This window comes from Miscanthus floridulus, chromosome 9 (assembly GCF_019320115.1).
Source record: "Miscanthus floridulus cultivar M001 chromosome 9, ASM1932011v1, whole genome shotgun sequence".
NCBI lineage: Eukaryota > Viridiplantae > Streptophyta > Magnoliopsida > Poales > Poaceae > Miscanthus > Miscanthus floridulus.
Genome location: NC_089588.1, coordinates 132885970 through 132905739, shown reverse-complemented (window position 1 = coordinate 132905739; position 19770 = coordinate 132885970). Strand labels below are relative to the sequence as shown.

General features: G+C 44.2%; 1 pseudogene; it reads right to left on the bottom strand.

Moving 5' to 3' along the window:
- Nucleotides 1-428: 428 nt before the first annotated feature.
- Nucleotides 429-15004, bottom strand: LOC136484289 (receptor kinase-like protein Xa21; annotated as a pseudogene).
- Nucleotides 15005-19770: the final 4766 nt, after the last annotated feature.

Genomic DNA, 19770 nt, shown 5'->3' with positions numbered 1-19770 from the left:
TACCGAGAGCATTCAATTGATTTCATCGGTTATTGCTCGAAAAAAGGGCATCATGCTTTGCTGTTTCTAACTAAGACTTTGGTTATATATTATAGGGGGTGAAGTATGTTGATTTTAACACTGTGGGCTAGTATAACATCACTAGTTTAATTCTATCAGTCATTAATGTTTCACAGGGAGTTCAAGTTATTCTAAAGGCCTCAAATTTTTAGGTCATCACACAATTGGTTTGTGATACTTAGGGAGTTAGGGGTTACATAAAAACATGTGGTGATTCTGAACTAAACATGCGGTGGAAGAAGCGGTTGTGCGTACTGTTATTGACACTTGGTATTGTTTCCGAGTACCACACTTAGTACTATAGCCAGGGTTGACACTTAGTACCGTTTCCATGTACTGCACCAGTTTCCTATACTAGGAAAAGTACTAATGCTTGTCCCTGACTACATATTTATTTGATCAACTGCCTTGTACAAATCTTTTTCTATAGGCAAAATGCAACTGTTACAGAGGTACTATGTGAATTACAGTAACGTAGATACACTTCCCAATGAACACAATGTTGAAAATTCTTCTTTGATGGCCAAGATTTCAGCATAAACCTCCTCTGTTCTTGGCCGATCCTTGGGTGACATCTCAGAACATTTTAGACCAATCTTTGCGAGTTGCATGACACAGTGCTGCATTTCAACTATTTCTTGTCCTCCGTCTTCACCTTCATGATATCCAGTGAGATTTGGTTCTAATATGTTATGGATATTCAGTGGAAGTGATGACTCCACAAAGTTGCGGATGTTTACTCCATCCTTAAACATGTCATCAGTTGGTCGCCTTCCTGTAATAATCTCCAGCAGAATAATTCCATAGCTGTAGATGTCACCCTCAACAGAGATTTTGCACCCCACACCGCACTCTGCAATGTTGTGTAAAACTTAATAAGAAAGTCCTCCACTTAGCTATTTCAGAAAATTGGCAAAAATATAGTTGAGATGTCAATGCATCATTTACAGGACAAATATCATGTATACATAAGTACAATTCATTCTGATTAAAAAAGCAAGAGTGAAACATGTGCTCACCTGGTGCAATGTAACCGATAGATCCTCTTGGTCCTACAACACTCGATGAATTATTGAATCCAGTTGAAAAGTCAACAGAAAGAAACTTTGCAAGACCAAAATCACTGAGAGATGCGACCATTTCATCATTCAAAAGGACATTGCTTGGTTTCAGATCACGATGTACCAAAGGAGGAGTGCATCAATTATGAAGATAGTCCCATGCAGCATAAATATCCACAGCTATTGCTATTCATGTGCCTAAACTCAATGGTCTTTGCGTGCTTTTTGTGTACTCTTTCTGATGGAGTCAGCTTTCTAGGTTACCATTTACCATGTACTCAAGAATGAGTGCTTTGAATTCATTTCCAGTTGGATCAAACGCTGAACATACACTAATCACTCTTATAAGACTCCGATGGCGAATTTTTCTCAATGCCTCACATTCAGAAAGGAAGTTACTTGGTGCTCCAAATTGGTCAAGCCTGAATACCTTTATGGCAACTGCACATTCTTCAACCATGAATTGACCTTTGTATACCAATCCAAACCTTCCAGATCCAACAAGACTGTTAGGAGAGAAACCATCTGTTACAACAACAACAACAACAACAACAAAGCCTTTAAGTCCCAAATAAGTTAGGGTAGACTAGAGTTGAAACCCAGCAGAAGCAATCAAGGTTCAGGCATGTAAATAGCTGTTTTCCAAGCACTCCTATCTAAGGCTGAGTCTTTGGTATATTCCATCCTTTCAAGTCTCCTTTTATTGCCACTACCCAAGTCAACTTCGGTCTTCCTCTGCCTCTCTTCACATTACTATCCTGGCTTAGGATTCCACTATGCACTGGTGCCTCTAGAGGCCTCCGTTGGACATGTCCAAACGATCTCAACCAGTGTTGGACAAGCTTTTCTTCAATTGGTGCTACCTCTAATCTATCGCGTATATCATCGTTCCGAACTCGATCCCTTCTTGTATGACAACAAATCCAACGCAACATATGCATTTCTGCGACACTTATCTGTTGAACATGTCGTCTTTTCGTAGGCCAACATTCTTTACCATACAACATAGCAGGTCTAATCGCCGTCCTATAAAACTTGCCTTTTAGCTTCTGTGGTACCCTTTTGTCACATAGGACACCAGATGTTTGGCACCACTTCATCCACCCTGCTTAGATTCCATGGCTAACATCTTCATCAATATCCCCGTCTCTCTGTAGCATTGATCCTAAATATCGAAAGGTATCCTTCCTAGGCACTACTTGACCTTCCAAACTAATATCTTCCTCCTCCCGAGTAGTAGTGTCGAAGTCACATCTCATATACTCAGTTTTAGTTCTACTGAGTCTAAAACCTTTGGACTCCAAAGTCTCCCGCTATAACTCTAGTTTTTTATTCTCTCCTGTCCGGCTTTCATCAACTAGCACTACATCGTCCGCGAAAAGCATACTCCAAGGGATGTCCCCTTGTATGTCCCTTGTGACCTCATCCATCACTAAGGCAAACAGATAAGGGCTCAAAGCTGACCCTTGATGTAGTCTTATCCTAATCGGGAAGTCATCCGTGTCTCCATCACTTGTTCGAACACTAGTCACAACATTGTTGTACATGTCCTTAATGAGCCCGATGTACTTCGTTGGGACTTTATGTTTGTTCAAAGCCCACCACATAACATTCCTTGGTATTTTATCATAAGCCTTCTCCAAGTCAATAAAAACCATGTGTAGGTCCTTCTTCTTCTCCCTATACTGCTCCATACCTTGTCTTATTAAGAAAATGGCTTCCATGGTTGACCTTCTGGGCATGAAACCAAATTGGTTCATAGAGACCCATGTTATTGCTCTCAAGCGATGCTCGATAACTCTCTCCCATAGCTTCATAGCATGGCTCATCAACTTAATTCCCCGGTAATTAGTACAACTTTGAATATCCCCTTTATTCTTGTAGATCGGTACCAATATACTTCTTCTCCACTCGTCAGGCATCTTATTCGATCGAAAAATATGGTTGAACAGCTTGGTTAGCCATACTATAGCTATGCCCCCGAGGCATCTCCACACCTCGATTGGGATACCATCCAGTCCCATCGCCTTACCTCCTTTCATCCTTTTCAACGCCTCTCTAACCTCAGATTGTTGGATTCTCTACACAAAGCGCCTATTGGTCAAAAGAGTCATCCAACTGAAAGGTTGTGTCCGTATTCTCACCATTGAACAATTTGTCAAAATACTCTTGCCATCGATGTTGGATCTCATCCTCCTTCACAAAGAGATGTTCCCTTTCATCCTTAATGCACTTAACTTGGTTGAAGTCCCTTGTCTTAAACTCACGAACCCTAGCCATCCTATAAATGCCCTTCTCTCCTTCCTTCGTACTCAAATGTTGGAAAAGATCCTCGTACGCTCTACCCTTTGCCACACTTACAGCTCGCTTTGCAGTCTTCTTTGCCACCTTGCACTTCTGTATGTTGTCCACACTCCTGTCATGGTACAAGTGTCTATAGCATTCTTTCTTCTCCTTAATAGCCCTTTGGACTTCCTCATTCCACCACCAAGTATCTTTAGCCTCGCCTCCACTTCCTTTGGTTACTCCACACACATCTAAGGCCACCTTCCGAATGTTGGTTGCCATCTTCTCCCACATGTTGTTTATGTCCTCTTCTTCCTTCTAAGAGCCCTTTTTGATAACCCTATTCCTGAATACCTCTGACGTCTCCCCTTTCAGTTTCCACCATTTTGTTCTTTCAATCTTAGCTTGTTTATCCCTACGGGAATGCACCTGAAAATGAAAGTCTGCCACCAAAAGCTTATGTTGAGAAACAACACACTCCCCTGGTATCACCTTGCAACCCAAGCTTGCTCGTTTGTCCCTTTCTTCTTACGAGGACAAAGTCAATCTGGCTAGAGTGTTGTCCGCTACTGAAGGTCACTAGACGAGATTCTCTCTTTCTAAAGAAAGTGTTGGCTATCATCAGGTCAAAAGTTACCGCGAAGTCCAGAACTTCCTCCCCCTCCTGATTCCTACTACCATACCCAAAACCTCCATGAACTGCCTCGAAACCTGCGCTTGTAGTACCTACATGCCCATTAAGATCTCCTCCTATAAAAAGCTTCTCTCTACTAGGTACAGCTCTAATTAGGCCATCTAAGTCTTTCTAGAACTATCTCTTAGCACTCTCGTTGAGGCCTACTTGGGGGGCATACGCACTAATTACGTTCAAGACCATATCACCAACGATAAGCTTGTCTAAGATAATCCTATCTCTTCTCCTTCTCACTCCCACCACACCATTCTTGAGGCTCTTATCAATCAAAACTCCTACTCCATTTCTATTCGCAACTGTCCCTGTGTACCAAAGCATGAAACATGTATTGTCCACCTCCTTCGCCTTCTGACCCTTGCATTTAGTCTTTTGAACACATAATATATTTACATGCCTCCTAGTCGCGATATGAACTAATTCTCTTAACTTACCTGTAAGCGACCCTACATTCCAACTACCTAAATGGATCCAAGTTGGTTCGACTAGCTTCCTTACCGTTCGCACTCGTCGACTCAGATGTGAAGACCCTTGCTCATTTTTCACTACACCTGGACACCGATGTAGCGCGCCACTAAGGAACCGACGACCCGATCCTTGCTCACTTGACACCATGCACAGATCACGACACGGCGCGTCACCAAGGGGTGCCAACCCGGCCCTTGCCCATTTAACACCATACCCGGGTTTCGATATGGCGCGTCGCTAAGAGGGTTACGCCCCAACGGTTTTCTTTTGGGTTTCATCTCCATTAGAATGGCTAGATTTAACGTTGGCTCACCACGCCTATCACAACCCTCCTCCTTGAATAAATCACCATACGAGAAATTCTTTATCTTCTTTAATGGCTGGTTGGTTAGTTGCTTTCCTTTCCTTCTCCTCAAAATAATGACAGCAACACAGGCCATTGTGACTGCAGCTACACTAGCAAGTGAAACCAGAACAACTAGAATGTAGGCATGCTTCTTTCTTTGGGGTCTTGATGTCAAGCACTATGGTACTTGTAGATCTAGAGACGTTGCACACAACTTATTATTTCCTTGGATGTACACATCATTTGGTTTAGCAATGATGCCGCCTCCAGGGACAGGGCCCTCAAGGTCATTGAAGGATAGATTTAGAATCTGTAAAGAGCTAAGTGACTCAAAAAATTCAGGAATTTTACCAGACAAGTTATTCTGTGAAAGATCCATCACAGTGATGCCTTTTAAGTTGATGAAAGAATCTGGGATGCTTCCTTGCAGATTATTTGCTTCTAAGTGGAGTGACTCCAGAAGAAGGCACTGAACCAAGTGTGGAGGGGATCTCACCTGATAATCGATTGTTGGAAAGACTAAGTGAATTCAGATTGATCAATCTACCAATCTCAAACGGTATGTCTCCAGTGAGTTTGTTATTGGACAAGTCTAAGCCAACATAAAGTGTACATATCGAAAACAGTTCCTTGGAATGCCTCCGTACAAGCTATTGGAAGAAAGATTGAGCGTTGTCAGTTGTTTGCAGTCCTCTAAACTAGAAGGTATGGGCCCGGTCAAATTATTTTCCCCGAAAAGAAGTTCAGTAAGCTGCTCTAGCTTCCCAATTGATCTTGGGATTTCTCCAGAAAGTTGGTTTTTGGATATGGTCAGAATAGACATGTTTTGGAGGTTCCCAAGCGTGTCTGGAATTTCCCCTGAAAGGAAATTACTATCTAACTGAATTACTATGAGATTCTTGAACTTTCCTATCTCTAATGGTATAGAACCTGTGAATTGGTTTTCTTTTAGAACCATGATCTCTAAGCATTTTGGGATTTTGGTGATATAAGTAGATATTATACCTTGGAGGTTGTTTCTATCTAGCCATAAATTTTTTAACTGTGTGCAGTTGACTAGAGAGGACATGAAAGACCAATCTCCAGCTTCAAGCCTATTTGCACCTAGATCTAGGTAACTCAACAAGGTCAGGGATCCCAGTGAAGGAATAACACCAGTGAATGCATTGCTACGGAGATCTAGATATTGCAAATTTGTGGCATTGGCCAGTGAAGCTGGAATTGGACCTTCAGACCTACTCCCTTCCAATATCAAATCTGTGATGCTTGTAAGGGTGTTGCCGATACTGGTGGGAATCGTACCAACAAGTTGGTTGGCCCCAAGTCCAAGAAAAGTAAGAGAGGAGATGTTATAAAGTGCAGGTGCAACGGTGCCTGACAAGTTGTTATAGCTGAGGTCTAGTGCTTGCAGGGTTTTAAGCTTACCTAAGCTCTCTGGAATCCTTCCTCCTACACTGTTATGAGAAACCAGTAAGAAAGCCAGGGAAGAAAGATTACCATGTGAGCTAGGAATCTCTCTAGAGAGATGATTTTCGTATAAGCTAAGGTAATTCAGTGCCAAGGAAGATGCCTGAGAGAAAGGTGGGACAGACCCGAAAAGAGCATTGTGTGAGAGATCTATATAAGAAAGAGATGTGTTGTTGAACAGAGCACTTGGTATCCCTCTAGTAAGGCTTTTGTTCTGAAGATTCACCCACGTGAGGTTTTTGCTCTGCCCTAAATATTTAGGAATGCTTCCTGTGATATTATTGCTGGGGAGAAACAGTGTGAACAGATTGGGTAGCAGGCCAAGCTATGGAGGGATGCTTCCCTGAAGATTGTTGTAGCCAAGAATAACAGTCTGAAGGGATGAGCACCTAGCAAGACTTGGAGGGATCTCACCTTGGTGGGAATTGCTATCAAGGTCGATTGTCTCAAGACGGGAACATGCGGATATTGCCTCTGGTATCTCACCACGAAGGGAGTTCATGCTGAGGTTGAAGTACCGAAGCTGGGTTAGCCGGCTGATGTCAGGAGAAATCTGGCCATCGAGCTGGTTGTTGGGCATGTGGATCCTTTCAAGGAAGCTGAGGTTGGCGACGTAAGGGAATATGTTGCCAGCAATGTTCTTGGATTCAAGGTCTAGTGCAATGACTCGAGATGCCTGCTGTCTGCTGCCGCATGTCACCCCATGCCACTTGCAGAACACACGGGATTGGTCTCTCCATGATGCCAATGCACGTGATGGGTTGAGGAGCTGAGATTTGAGATAGAGGAGAGCACTGGATTCATTCAGTGCGGCGGGTGATGTGTGTTGACACAAGGCAAGTGTGGCAGAACTGCCTGAAATAGCACACTTACGGAGGCATCCATCTTCCACCAGACACTAAGCACCCTAAAAGCAAGCTACAACAGGCAGTATCCGTCGGGCACACCCCAAGGGAGAACCCGAAAGATCCACATTTTTCCCAATGATCCAATAATGAGAACGAGTTACAATACTTAATCCATTTCATACATCTAGAGTTCATAAAAAGTACATTATTACATTTCCAAAGTCAGAGTATGGAATATTAAAAAGCAGAATTAAGATAAACATCTAGCGTTAAAGAATGAGGATCCGTCTGTGCCCACCAGAAGAATCCTCCACACAAAGGTACTCCTCAAGTGTAACCTTCAACAGGGGTAAATAAACCCTGAGTACACAATGTACTCGCAAGACTTATCCGACTAGTGGGAAAAATTTCTCGACTCCAAGGAATATGATAAGCTTTATGGTTTGCTGATTTCCTTTTTGCAGAAAGTAGTACTAATAGTGAGTCCTTATTGATGTCATTATTAATAGCCATATTAGTTTGTTATCTAGCCATTCCATGTAAGCACCTGTTCTACTTTCAAGCAAGAGTTGAGCAATCAGTTCCATTTCAGCACCTTCCATCTTCCAGTTCTTACTACGGTGCTAGACACGAAACAAGCCGTACCGGATTGCCCAGTGATTCACGAATCAATGCCCCTAGCTAGGTACCTCGAAAACACACGCCCCGCTTGTACCCCAGGCACAAGCAGGACTAACCCATCACCCTCCTGTCCTAGGTGTCTAGGTCCCTGTCCAAACATGGGCTCCAAGCCCCCACTCCTGAGTCCCGAACTCTGTGCGGTGCAAGGACCTCCACCATCCTCGCTTCCAGTCAGTCGGTCCAAAAAGAGCCGGATCCACGACAAGAGAGCAACGAATCTTCCCTGCGCCCGTACCCAAGTATGTGCTCGGGATAATAAATCTATGACTTGCCCCGATGACTTATGCAACGACCGGTCCTTAACCGACACATACAGGGAAAAAGTGTAACCAAGCTATGCCCTGTTGGCCACAGGACACAACCTCTTACATCCACCAATTTTGAAACCATATCCCTGCCCGGTCTCCATTTCCTTTCCACCATTTTATCATGAGTGATCATAATTATCACTTATCGGGAGTAACGGCAGGTTACTCATGCTACCGAATTCCTGCGCATACCAGCTACTCGGCCTGAACTAGTAGGACTCATGTGTAGATATATTTATGCATGTAGTTTTCATAAAATGCCTATAATGTAAATGCACAACATATATATATTTAGTGATTAGTAAAAATATGGGTTATGCACCGGGGCTTGCCTTGGGCAGGCGACGGGTCAGCAAAGTCAGCACCAAAAGGCTCTGGGGCTCGCTCCTGCACGAGGATCTCCTCCTCGTACTCCTCAATGACCTCTTCATAATCCTGTTAGTCCATGGGCATGAACTCAACCAACTCGTGATCTACATGCATGAAATGATGATGCAATACTTAATAATATGGCAATAGCAGCTCTTAAAATAAACAATATATTATCAAGTTACTAAGCTAGTCCTACCGGCTAAGGTACTAAGTTACCAAAAGCTACCTCTAACAAGAACGAATCATGACATACATTATCATAGCAACTAAAGGTTTTCTTACTCCTAATACCAATTTATTCTATATATGATAAAACAAGGATAATAGCTACTCTGTTTATCAACCTACTCTTGGGCTACAAAATTTACAGCAAGTACATAATAATCTAATGAGCCTGTCCCGATTAGCTGACTGGCACCTTCCTCTTGATCGCTATCCGCTTGACTAGCCTAGAGTTCGCCGATGGTTGTGCAGACTGAGCTGGCTGGTTCTAGGGACACTCTCGGGCACAGTGGGCATCCTTGCCACATTTGAAACAAGCGCTAGGCTTGTTCCCCAATCCTTGGTGAGGTGGGACCTACTGTCCCTGAGGCTACTAGGGCTACACCTGCTAAGTGGGTGCACGGTACTATGTGTAAGAAGTCTGAGAAGTATGCTGGGGCTGCCGAAATGAATGCCCGCCTGATGATTAATAGGGCACCCGTCGAACAACCTATACCTTCTGAGTATGAGGGTGGCTAGAAGACCCTGTAGCCACCCGCTTTCTCTTCCACTCTGCCTGGGAATCCCGCTGCAAGCCCTCCATAGCGATGGCAACATTCATCATTGCCCCGAAGGTAAGATAGTTCCCGGTGTACAATTTCTCTTGAAAGATGTAAGAGAGGCCGCAATAGAAGCGGTCCTTCTTCATCTCGTTAGTGTCCACATGAATGCTAGCATACTGGGACAAGTGATTGAACTTATTGACGTAGTCCATCACTGTCATACTCCCTTGTCGCAGTTCCAGGAACTCAGTCAGCTTCCGGTTGAGGACACCAGCAAGAATATAGAACTCTATGAATGCCGCAGTGAACTCCTGCCAGGTCATCGGATGATCTAGCTACTGCATGGCATGGAAGGTATCCCACCATGCACTCGTAGACCCCAACAGCTGCTGCTCTGCAAAGCGCACTTTCTGCTCATCGGCCACGTTGAGCAACAAAAACTTGTGCTCCAGAATGCGAAGCTAGTGCTCTGCATCCAGGGGCTCAGCTGTCGGTGTGAAAGTGGGTGGGTGGGTGGGTCTTGAGGAAATCCTGGTAAGAGGAGGGTCCCTCAGGACGGCAGGCACCACCCCCGTTCCCACCATTGCCCCTGTGGCCTCCGCGGGTGAAACCAACGATAGCTTGTGCCATTAGCTCCGTGGCACGGGCTGACTCGCGGCGAGCAGCCATCAGTTCCACCATCATCTCCGTGTGAGTCATTGGTGGTGGCAGTGGCGGTGGCGGAAAAGGATGAGGAGCCAGAAGTGGAGCCTCCTAGCTTTCCCCGTTGCCGTGCTTATTGGCCCGACCACTTTCGCCTTGGCCCTCTCTAAGACCGTGGGCCGCCCCGGCACTGGTGCTCCCGCGTCCGGACCTTAGATTCATATGTGAGAGATAGGAACCATCCATTTAGAACAACCTTCTCGATCAGAAGCAAGGGATTAGAGAAATGACAACACATTTATTAAAGCATTTTTTTAATCCTATCACTTTACTAATCGAATTATACGTGTAGGGGGATTTTAGTTTAAGCAAGATGCTATTATCATGATGCATGTATCGTCCTATACGTTCACTCAAGCAAGAATATAGCGGCATTCACAAAATTTTTGGCACATCGCACAGTCACTTTCCGTATGCTAGACAATTTCTTACGCAACGTAAGTCAGTGTACCCGCAGAAAACTGTTTAGATAAAACCAGTGCCGCTATCCTAGATAGACCATATTGCTAGGGCTTATACTTATTTACATAATTTAATCGCATCCTACTTTTCACAAAACTTTTGTTGGTCAAATTTTTAAGTTTTTTGAAAAAGAGTGATGAACTCGTAACCCATTATTGGCTCTGATACCAACTATGTCAGAACCGCCTGAAATAGCACACTTACGGAGGCACCCGTCTTCCACTAGACACTAAGCACCCCGAAAGCAAGCTACAGCGGGCAGTATCCATCGGGCACACCCCAAGGGAGAACCCGAAAGATCTACATTTTTCCCCAAGGATCCAATAATGAGAACGAGTTACAATACTTAATCTATTTCATACATCCAGAGTTCATAAAAAGTACATTATTACATTTCCAAAGTCAGAGTGTGGAATATTAAACAGCGGAATTAAGATAAACATCTAGTGCTAAAGAACGAGGATCCCTCTATGCCCACCAGAAGAATCCTCCACACAAAGGTAATCCTCAAGTGTAACCTACAATAGGGGTAAATAAACCCTGAGTACACAATATACTCGCAAGACTTATCTGACTAGTGGGAATAATTTCCCAACTCCAAGGAATATGATAAGCTTTATGGTTTGTTGGTTTCCTTTTTACAGAAAGCAGTACTAATAGTGAGTCCTTATTGATGTCATTATTAATAGCCGTATTAGTTTGTTATCTAGCCATTCTATGTAAGCACCTGGTCTACTTTCAAGCAAGAGTTGAGCAATCAGTTCCATTTCAGCACCTTCCATCTTCCAGTTCTTACTACGGTGCTAGACACGAAACAAGGCATACCAGATTGCCCGGTGATTCACAAATCAATGCCCCCAGCTGGGTACCCCAAAAACACACGCCCCGCTTGTACCCCAGGCACAAGCAGGACTAACCCATCACCCTGCTGTCCTGGGTGTCCAGGTCCCCGTCCTAACTTGGACTCCAAGCCCCCACTCCTAAGTCCCAGACTCAGTGTGGTGCAAGGACCTCCACCATCCCCGCCTCCAATCAGTCAGTCCGGAAAGAGCCGGATCCACGACAAGAGAGCAACAAGTCTTCCCTACGCCCATACCCAAGTATGTGTTCGGGATAATAAATCTGTGACTTGCCCCGATGACTTATGCAACGATCGGTCTGTAACCAAGATAGACAGGAAAAACGTGTAACCAAGCTATGCCCTGTTGGCCGCAGGTCACAACCTCTTACACCCACCAATTTCCAAACCATATCCCTACCTGGTCACCATTTCCTTTCCACCATTTTATCATGAGTGATCATAATTATCACATATCGTGAGTAACGGCAGGTTACTCACGCTACCGAATTCCTACGCATAGCAGCCACTCGGCATGAACTAGTCGGACTCATGGGTAGATATATTTATGCATGTAGTTTCCATAAAATGCCTATAACATAAATGCACAACATATACATATTCAGTGATCAGTAAAAATATGGGTTATGCACCGGGGCTTGCCTTGGGCAGGTGACGGATCAATAAAGTCAGCAGCAAAAGGCTCCAGGGTTCCCTCCTGCATGAGGATTTCATCCTCGTACTCCTGAATGACCTATTCGTAATCCTGTTCATCCACGGGCACGAACTCTACCAACTCGTGATCTACATGCATGAAATAATGATGCAACACTTAATGATATGGCAACAACAGCTCTTAAAATAAACTATATCTTATCAAGTTACTAAGCTAGTCCTACAGGCTAAGGTACTAAGTTACCTACTGCTACCACTAACAAGTACGAATCATGACATACATTATCATAGCAACTAAAGGTTTTCTTACTCCTAATACCGATTTATTCTATATATGGTAAAACAAGGATAATAGCTACTCTGTTTATCAACCTACTCTAGGGCTACAGAATTTATAGCAAGTACATAATAATCTAATTAGCCTACTGTAAAAATTTCATAGCTATAGCTATCACCAATTTACCACAAAAATTCCTTTAAATATTAATCTACATAATACTAAGCTTTCTAGTTTGGATTTATGAACCCATCACTATTACAGCTAACTGTAATCTAACTACACTAACAGATGGATGTCATTTTTGTGAACCTAACAAACTTGGTTTCACTATTTTTCGACCTCTACAAGATTTACAACAATTTATCAAAGTTCAGCTCAAAACTAAATTGAATAAGCATTTATTAATGCGCTGGAAAATAGAAAACCAAACTTCAGACCGTGGCCCACTAACCGTAGCGTGGCCCACAACCGCACGACGCGCTCACCACTGGCGCGACCTGCGCAGAGGCCGGCCCAGCCGAGCGATGTCGGCCCGCGATAGGAAGGCCCATGCGCAATGGCCATTTTGCGTGAACGCCCCTGACCTACCGACGAACCACACTGAGGTCCACGGTACTATTTCTATAGACAGTCATCTTATGAATATAACCCTCCCCTTTTCCTTCTTTACCGCAGTCAAGTCCCACGGCACCCGTGCACGCACCGCCGCGGCGGCGTTGGCACCGAGCGGCTACGCCGGCCACAGCACACCCTCACAGCCCTATCTATGGAGCCGATGCACACCTCGACGTCAACTAGAAGTGATGGGAGGCGAGACGGCGAACGAAGACGCTGTCCCGAGCTCCCTCCACGGCGGTGGACTCCCTGCGACGGCGGGCGCGTTCCCATGAGCCAAGGCACAGACAACGTGAATAAGCTCATGGATGGGCAACAGCGACTCACCCCAAACCTACCGGTCATGGTGGCTTCACCAGAGACTGACCGAGCGAGCCTGGCCGTGCGCGCACGGCAAGCCTCGCGACCCACGGCGATGGCGCGACTATGGAGGTAGCGCGGAGCAGGCAGTAGCAGGGCGAAATGGGGTGCGCACGGGATAGAGTGGAGCGGGGCGAAGGTACAGTGCCAACAAATTGGACGAAGGTGGACGGGGCTAGGGAAATTAGACGAGCGCTGCCATAGAGTCTTAAAGTGACCGGCGGCGAAGGAACTTCAAATTGGGGCTTGACACTGGTTGGCAGCAGTAGTGTAAATGTTTGACACGTAGCTAGGTCCCTACTCCATCCACGGGCGCATGCAATTTCATTGATTTGGCCGACGCTGCGAGCTTGCCTCGGCACGGCCTGGTGACAGAGGAACAGGGAACGTAGGCAAAGTGGCTCGGCGCTGTCGTGGCGGGATTGGCCGTCAACCCAAAGCACAATGCGCACGGGTGATGGGGAACAGCGTGGCATGCACAAGACGCTTGGCCGCAACGCCATAACCCGCAGGTCGACGACGGCTCCATACTACACCGCAGTGGATGGTGCCAGCCAAGGGAGGTAACAGCGCAGCGTTGATGAGCTGAAGTGATGGCAAGAGCAGTCGACAATCCCATGTGCAGCAAGGCGACGTGTGGGCCGAGCCAAGCGGGACAACGCGTGCACGGCTCCGTCGAGCAAGCGCGAGGCGGTAGAGTGGCCCGTGCGCGGCACAACAGTGTAGGTCCGCGCTGCTGTGCGCGAGCGTGTGCGTGCGTGGTGTGCCAGGGCAGCAACGATAGCATAGCCTACAGCGCGGGGCCAGTGGCAGGGCCGGCCAGCGCGGCACCGACGAATGGCGCGCAACGCGACCGTGGTGCAGTGCGACGCGACGGCAAGCTGCATGGCTCGGGCAGATGCGACGGATGAGGCAGAGCAGCCAGGCTGGCCAGGCCCAATGTGCGCATGTGCGAGCAGGTAGCGTGCCAGGCATGGCAGCGGCAGTGTGGCCGACGCGGCGGTGCGCGTGGGTGCGCCTGGGCGAGCGGCGACATCGGGCGGGTCACGGTGACCGCGCCTAGACACCGAAACCGACTGGGAATGTGCCTTGCACGCATTTTAAAGTTGCTACAAAAACCAACTCGATGATCCAGTAACTACACCACCAATTTTACACTCTAGCTGGTATATCGGGCTACTAGAGGAAACCCTAAAACCATGCCACTACCTAACCCGATCGTTCTACAAAAATTGTCGAACTTTACTTCGTCGATCCATTTCTCGACTTAGGAATTTCAACCAAAATACGATCGGATTCGCGTCGAATTGGAGTTCCGAGCCATTCGATACACTAGCTAGCGAATCTCGTTCTTGATCGCACGTATTTCATCGTCGCCTACGAAGCTCATGCTACAAACTTTACCAAAGTTTCGTATATGCGTTCCCTAACATTTTCGTCAATAAAAATTCATTTAGAACCCTAAGTAATACAACGCGACATGAAATGTAACATGCGTTTCGTGTTTCAAATGAACATTTCGAGTTTCGTATATTGCTTTATACCCTATATTACACACATTTACACACAAGTATGATGCTCATGTAGTGTTTTAGCAAAAAACTGTACAATGTAACACCAAGGGTGTTACAGCAAGGAAGTGGATGGAGATGAAAGCAAGCAGCGGCAGGATGGAATTGCTGTGGATGGCTATGTGAGACATTGTTTCTATACATATATGGATGGATGCTTGTGTAGATCATCCTTCTACCTTGGGCTAACTGTATATGATGAGGTTATATAGAGCTTCTGTTGCACCCGGTTTTAAGAACAAAACCAGATACACACCATATATGAGCTTATGAATTCAAATCTCACATATAGCTACAAATAAGGGTAATATCAAAAGACGAATGCTCAATATATAACGTACTTAGTATGAAAGGTATAACCTTAGACAGGAAACAGTGGAGAGAGAACTCCGATCTTCGGGTGAAGACTTCAATTCCACAGGGACAACTGACTGGTTGATCAGAAGCCTAATTCCTTCAAACTCTAGCAATCTAGCACCCATCCGGGATTTTTCCAAAGATTTAGAAAGTAAAGCAAGCGTAAGTACATGTCGTACTCAACAAATATAATATGGGGTTCATGAGGCTCAAAAGGCTGACACTAGTTTAATTGCGATTAACTTTTAATTGTCATAATTTTAGCATAGGAGTAGCAACAAGTTTATCACAAGCCCACATAAACACATGATTAGGTAAACATGAATAATGAATAGCATAAACAGTAATCATTAGTGAGCATCGTTATCATCAGTATCTTTAGTGTTCATCATCTATTCCGTGAGGGTCCAAGGCCGCTCGTGAGCATGAACACGGTTGATATACTAGTCTTACACTCTGCAGAGGTTGTACACTTTCACTGTGAGTCGTGATTTACTCTTTCACCCGAGGTGATCAGTCTCTTGACCCACTACCAAGGAAGGTCGGCAGGGTTCACTATGAAGCCTTTCAAAGGTTCATCTAACAAGTTAGGGCCATTAGATTCACTCGGCAAACAGATATAGGAATCCCCCTATCGAATGGCACAATTCCATCATGGCTATACACATAAGAGTAGAGGCTATCCTATACTCGATTCGTCAAGCCATTCTTATGCCAATGAAGGTAGCGACTAACAAGCTAAAAAATGTCTTCATACTGAGCTAAAGCTAGAGCCATATAGCTCTCATAGTTATACTGTAAGTCCTGGATGTTTGTTTATAGATAAGTCCTTAGGGAGAGGAATCTAGAGCACCATAAAAATAGCCCAGTGTTCTAGCCCTCTTGATTCCATGTTGCTAAAAAGCATCTTTTAATATTTATTGCATATTCCATTAGTCAAGTTACAAGATCATGGTTGTAGTTGAGCACTAGCATCATACTCCCTAATGCAATAACCCATAGGAGTCAAGGTGCAGGGTAATAAAGAACTAGGAAATCCTTAGTGGTAGTCAAGGTAGACACATGCAGTAAGAATTAAATGATTAAAGGCATATAGAACAAGGAAGATCCCATGCTATACTTGCCTTACAACTGTGATCTTCTTCTAGTCCAACTGTTCAAAGATCTGCTTCTTGATTCACCATGTATAGCTCACTGACTAGACATGATCATAAAAGCACCACACAAGCATCCATGCAATTATACACGAAGCAAACAATAGATCTAAATTAGAATAGTACACCAAACATAAAATCAAGATGAAAAGTTTGTAAAATGAATCTACATCTTGCTACGAACACACACAGACGCGAAAATCACTCTAATCGGAGCTATAACGAAAAAGTTATGAATTAAACAAGATTTCCTTTAATAAAATAATAGATTAAATCTAACTTCAAATTTTATAAGTTAAAAACATACATAACATTAGTACGAACATGTAGATTATGGAATTATGAACCTAACACAAGTTGAACAGGTCTAATCGGAGTTAAAACGAAGAAACTATGCATAAAATAAGATCAATGGCAATTTTGTAAATATTTTGAAATCAATTTCATATTAAAAATAATTAAAAACCGAATTAAAACAGTCCTGTGGACCGGACATCGTTTTTGGAAAACTGCAGGGCTAAAACAGAAAATCTAGGGGCATATGTTGAATTATTTTCAACAGAGGGTGGATTGCGGGTTGATTTCATAAAAACTCGGGGTCTCTAGCAAAAAGGCCAGCGAAGGGGTATATTCTAATCTAGGCCGTTGATCTCAGATCGGACGGCTAGGAACGGTTGGATGAGATGCGCTGGCCGGAACTGGAAGGGCGACGTGGTGGCCGCCATAGCCGATGGCGAGGAGCTCGTCGGCGTGCAAGGGAAACGCCTACGAGCCATGTTACGACACGGGGAAGGCACCGGGAGAGAGAGAGGGGCACGGTGAACTCACCTATGGTATTTTTGATGGTAGAGGAGGCACGGAGACGATGCGCGGCTTGGCGGGGCGACGGCGGATGGCGGCGCTAGGTTTTCAGCTAGGCGCGGCGACGCTACGAGGTGGCGGTTACCCTGGAACGAGATAGGGAGGGCGGCACGGTGCGGGCATCGGTATTTAAGGCCGGGAAGCTGCTTGGTGCACAATGCAAGGCTACACGGGGCAGATGCGGACTGCATCGGTGGCGGCGGTAGAGTCCGGTTCTGGGACGGGAGGAAGAAGACGACCCTGACCCATCGGCGTCACGCGGGGAGAGGGGAAAGAGCTAGGCCTGTGTGGGGAGACGGGCCGAGCAGAAGAAAGTGGAAGCAGGCCATGCGGTGTTGAAGAGCTGGGCCGGACTGTTTAGCTGGGCCTGCGGGAGAGTGAGGGAGACGACGGGGAGGAGCAGGCTGACTGCTGGGCCGAAAGAGGGAGGAGTGCTTTTCCATTTTCCCATTTTCAATCCAAATTTCAAATATGACCTAAATCAAATTCAAATATAGTTTCAAATATACTTTTCAATTCCAATAAAAATGAGCAAATTTTAGTAAGCTTCTAAAAATAAATTTTACAACCCTTTTTAAACTCTTTTATTTTCCAATTCTCTTTTTCAAAGCCATTTTCAAAATTACAAAAACATTTTGAATTCATTTTGAATTTTGGATTCAACCACTCATTGCAATAGATCAAATGCACCGGCATGTATGCACATCGATGTTGCTAAATTCTTATGTTAAATTTTAATTTATTAAAAATTATTATTTACCTATGTTTTCATGAGCACAAAAATACCAAATTAAATCCTTTTAACCCTATTTCAAAAAGAGTTCATGCCTGTTGCATTGTATGAATCTGACTTCACAAGCCTGTCACCCTCTGCTTCTTCACCAATAGGACCATTCAACATCTTGCCGCAAAGAGTCAATAAAGGAGCTTTTATATTGCGCTCTGATGTACAAAATAAAGAAGCTTGCAGACAATTTGGACAGCTCTGTCAACACGTTTCCTGAAAATATGATATGTGAATTATTTGACCAAAGCAGAGTGGCCCAGATTTTCTATGCGCCTGATGTAAACAAAGTAAAGGAGCTTGCTGACAATTTGGACAGCTTATTTAACACATTCCTAAAAGTGTGACATAATTTATTTTTGACCAAAGTAGTGCTAATAGGCACTATATCACAGCAATCTCATGTACTAGTCATGTTTTTTTTTCCCACTAGTAATGTTTGTTGGGGAGTAAAATACCATAGCAAACAAGTGAGCTCCTCCAACACCAGAGAGCTCAAAGCTTGAAGTCGATGGAGAGGAGAGAAAATAACAAAATGAGTGAGAATAATGAAACCCCACATTTGCCCAAACAGCCAAACTCTGTATTTGCAAGTGATGATGTATAGTATCATGCATTTGACCAATCAACAAGACTCCAAGAGCAAGTGATGATGTCTAGTATCATGCACCTTTTCATTTTAGAAATAAGCATCTGGTTTGCCTGGCATAGATTAATAGAGGAGGATTCGAAACAATGAAAATGAGATATTTCAAGCAGACAAAAAAAAAAGTCTTGTCAATGCCCTGCAATTTGTTTAATGTTTTGATGATGATCATTATGTTCAATCCTCTCTGTTTGGTGTAGTATGGGTTGAGAAAGGTGTTGGCTGGTCCATGCCTACTACACTGTACAGGGTCTGCTGTGACCTTTCAGTATGAGGGGAGCAGCCTACCTGTCGAGTGAGGAGAGTGCACGGGTTCACATTGCTTCAGGTTTACAAAATGCTGATTACATGGCCCATTCCAAATAAAACGGTTTCCTGCTGTATGCTGTCAGTCGTTGCAACTAGAGGTCTAGCACTAGTACCATTATACAGATTGAAATTGTCCACTACTTTCCCATTTTTCAAAGAAAAAGGAGTCCATACCCCACACCCACAGTGAAACAAATTGAAAGTAGAGTCAGATAGATAGTAGGCTACAACCAAGGAAAAGAAAACAGTCTACAAAGATCAACATTTGAGCATAGTATTTTTTTAAGGCCCCCATGTGCATACTAATTTTCATCATATTTCTCCCAAAATATGGTTTCAATGCTAGGATATAGTAAAGCATTTATATGAATGATTTTGTTATTTATTGGAATTGACATTGTAGTTCAGAGGTTGTTGTTTAGTGAAAATGGCATGGTGTTGTTCAGTTATGTGAAATTTTGTTCTGTTCTTCAGTTTTCTAAATTTCAGAGAAGGTTGGTCATCTTGCATTTTTGCATACTGAAAGATAGGTAATATGTGCTATGAAATGCAAAGTGGGAGGCCAGGAACGCATGATTGAAACACATGTTATATAGATACCGAGAGCATTCAATTGATTTCATCAGTTATTGCTCGAAAAAAGGGCATCATGCTTTGCTGTTTCTAACTAAGGCTTTGGTTATATATTATACGGGGGTGAAGTATGTTGATTTTAACACTGTGGGCTAGTATAACATCACTAGTTTAATTCTATCAGTCATTAATGTTTCACAGGGAGTTCAAGTTATTCTAAAGGCCTCAAAT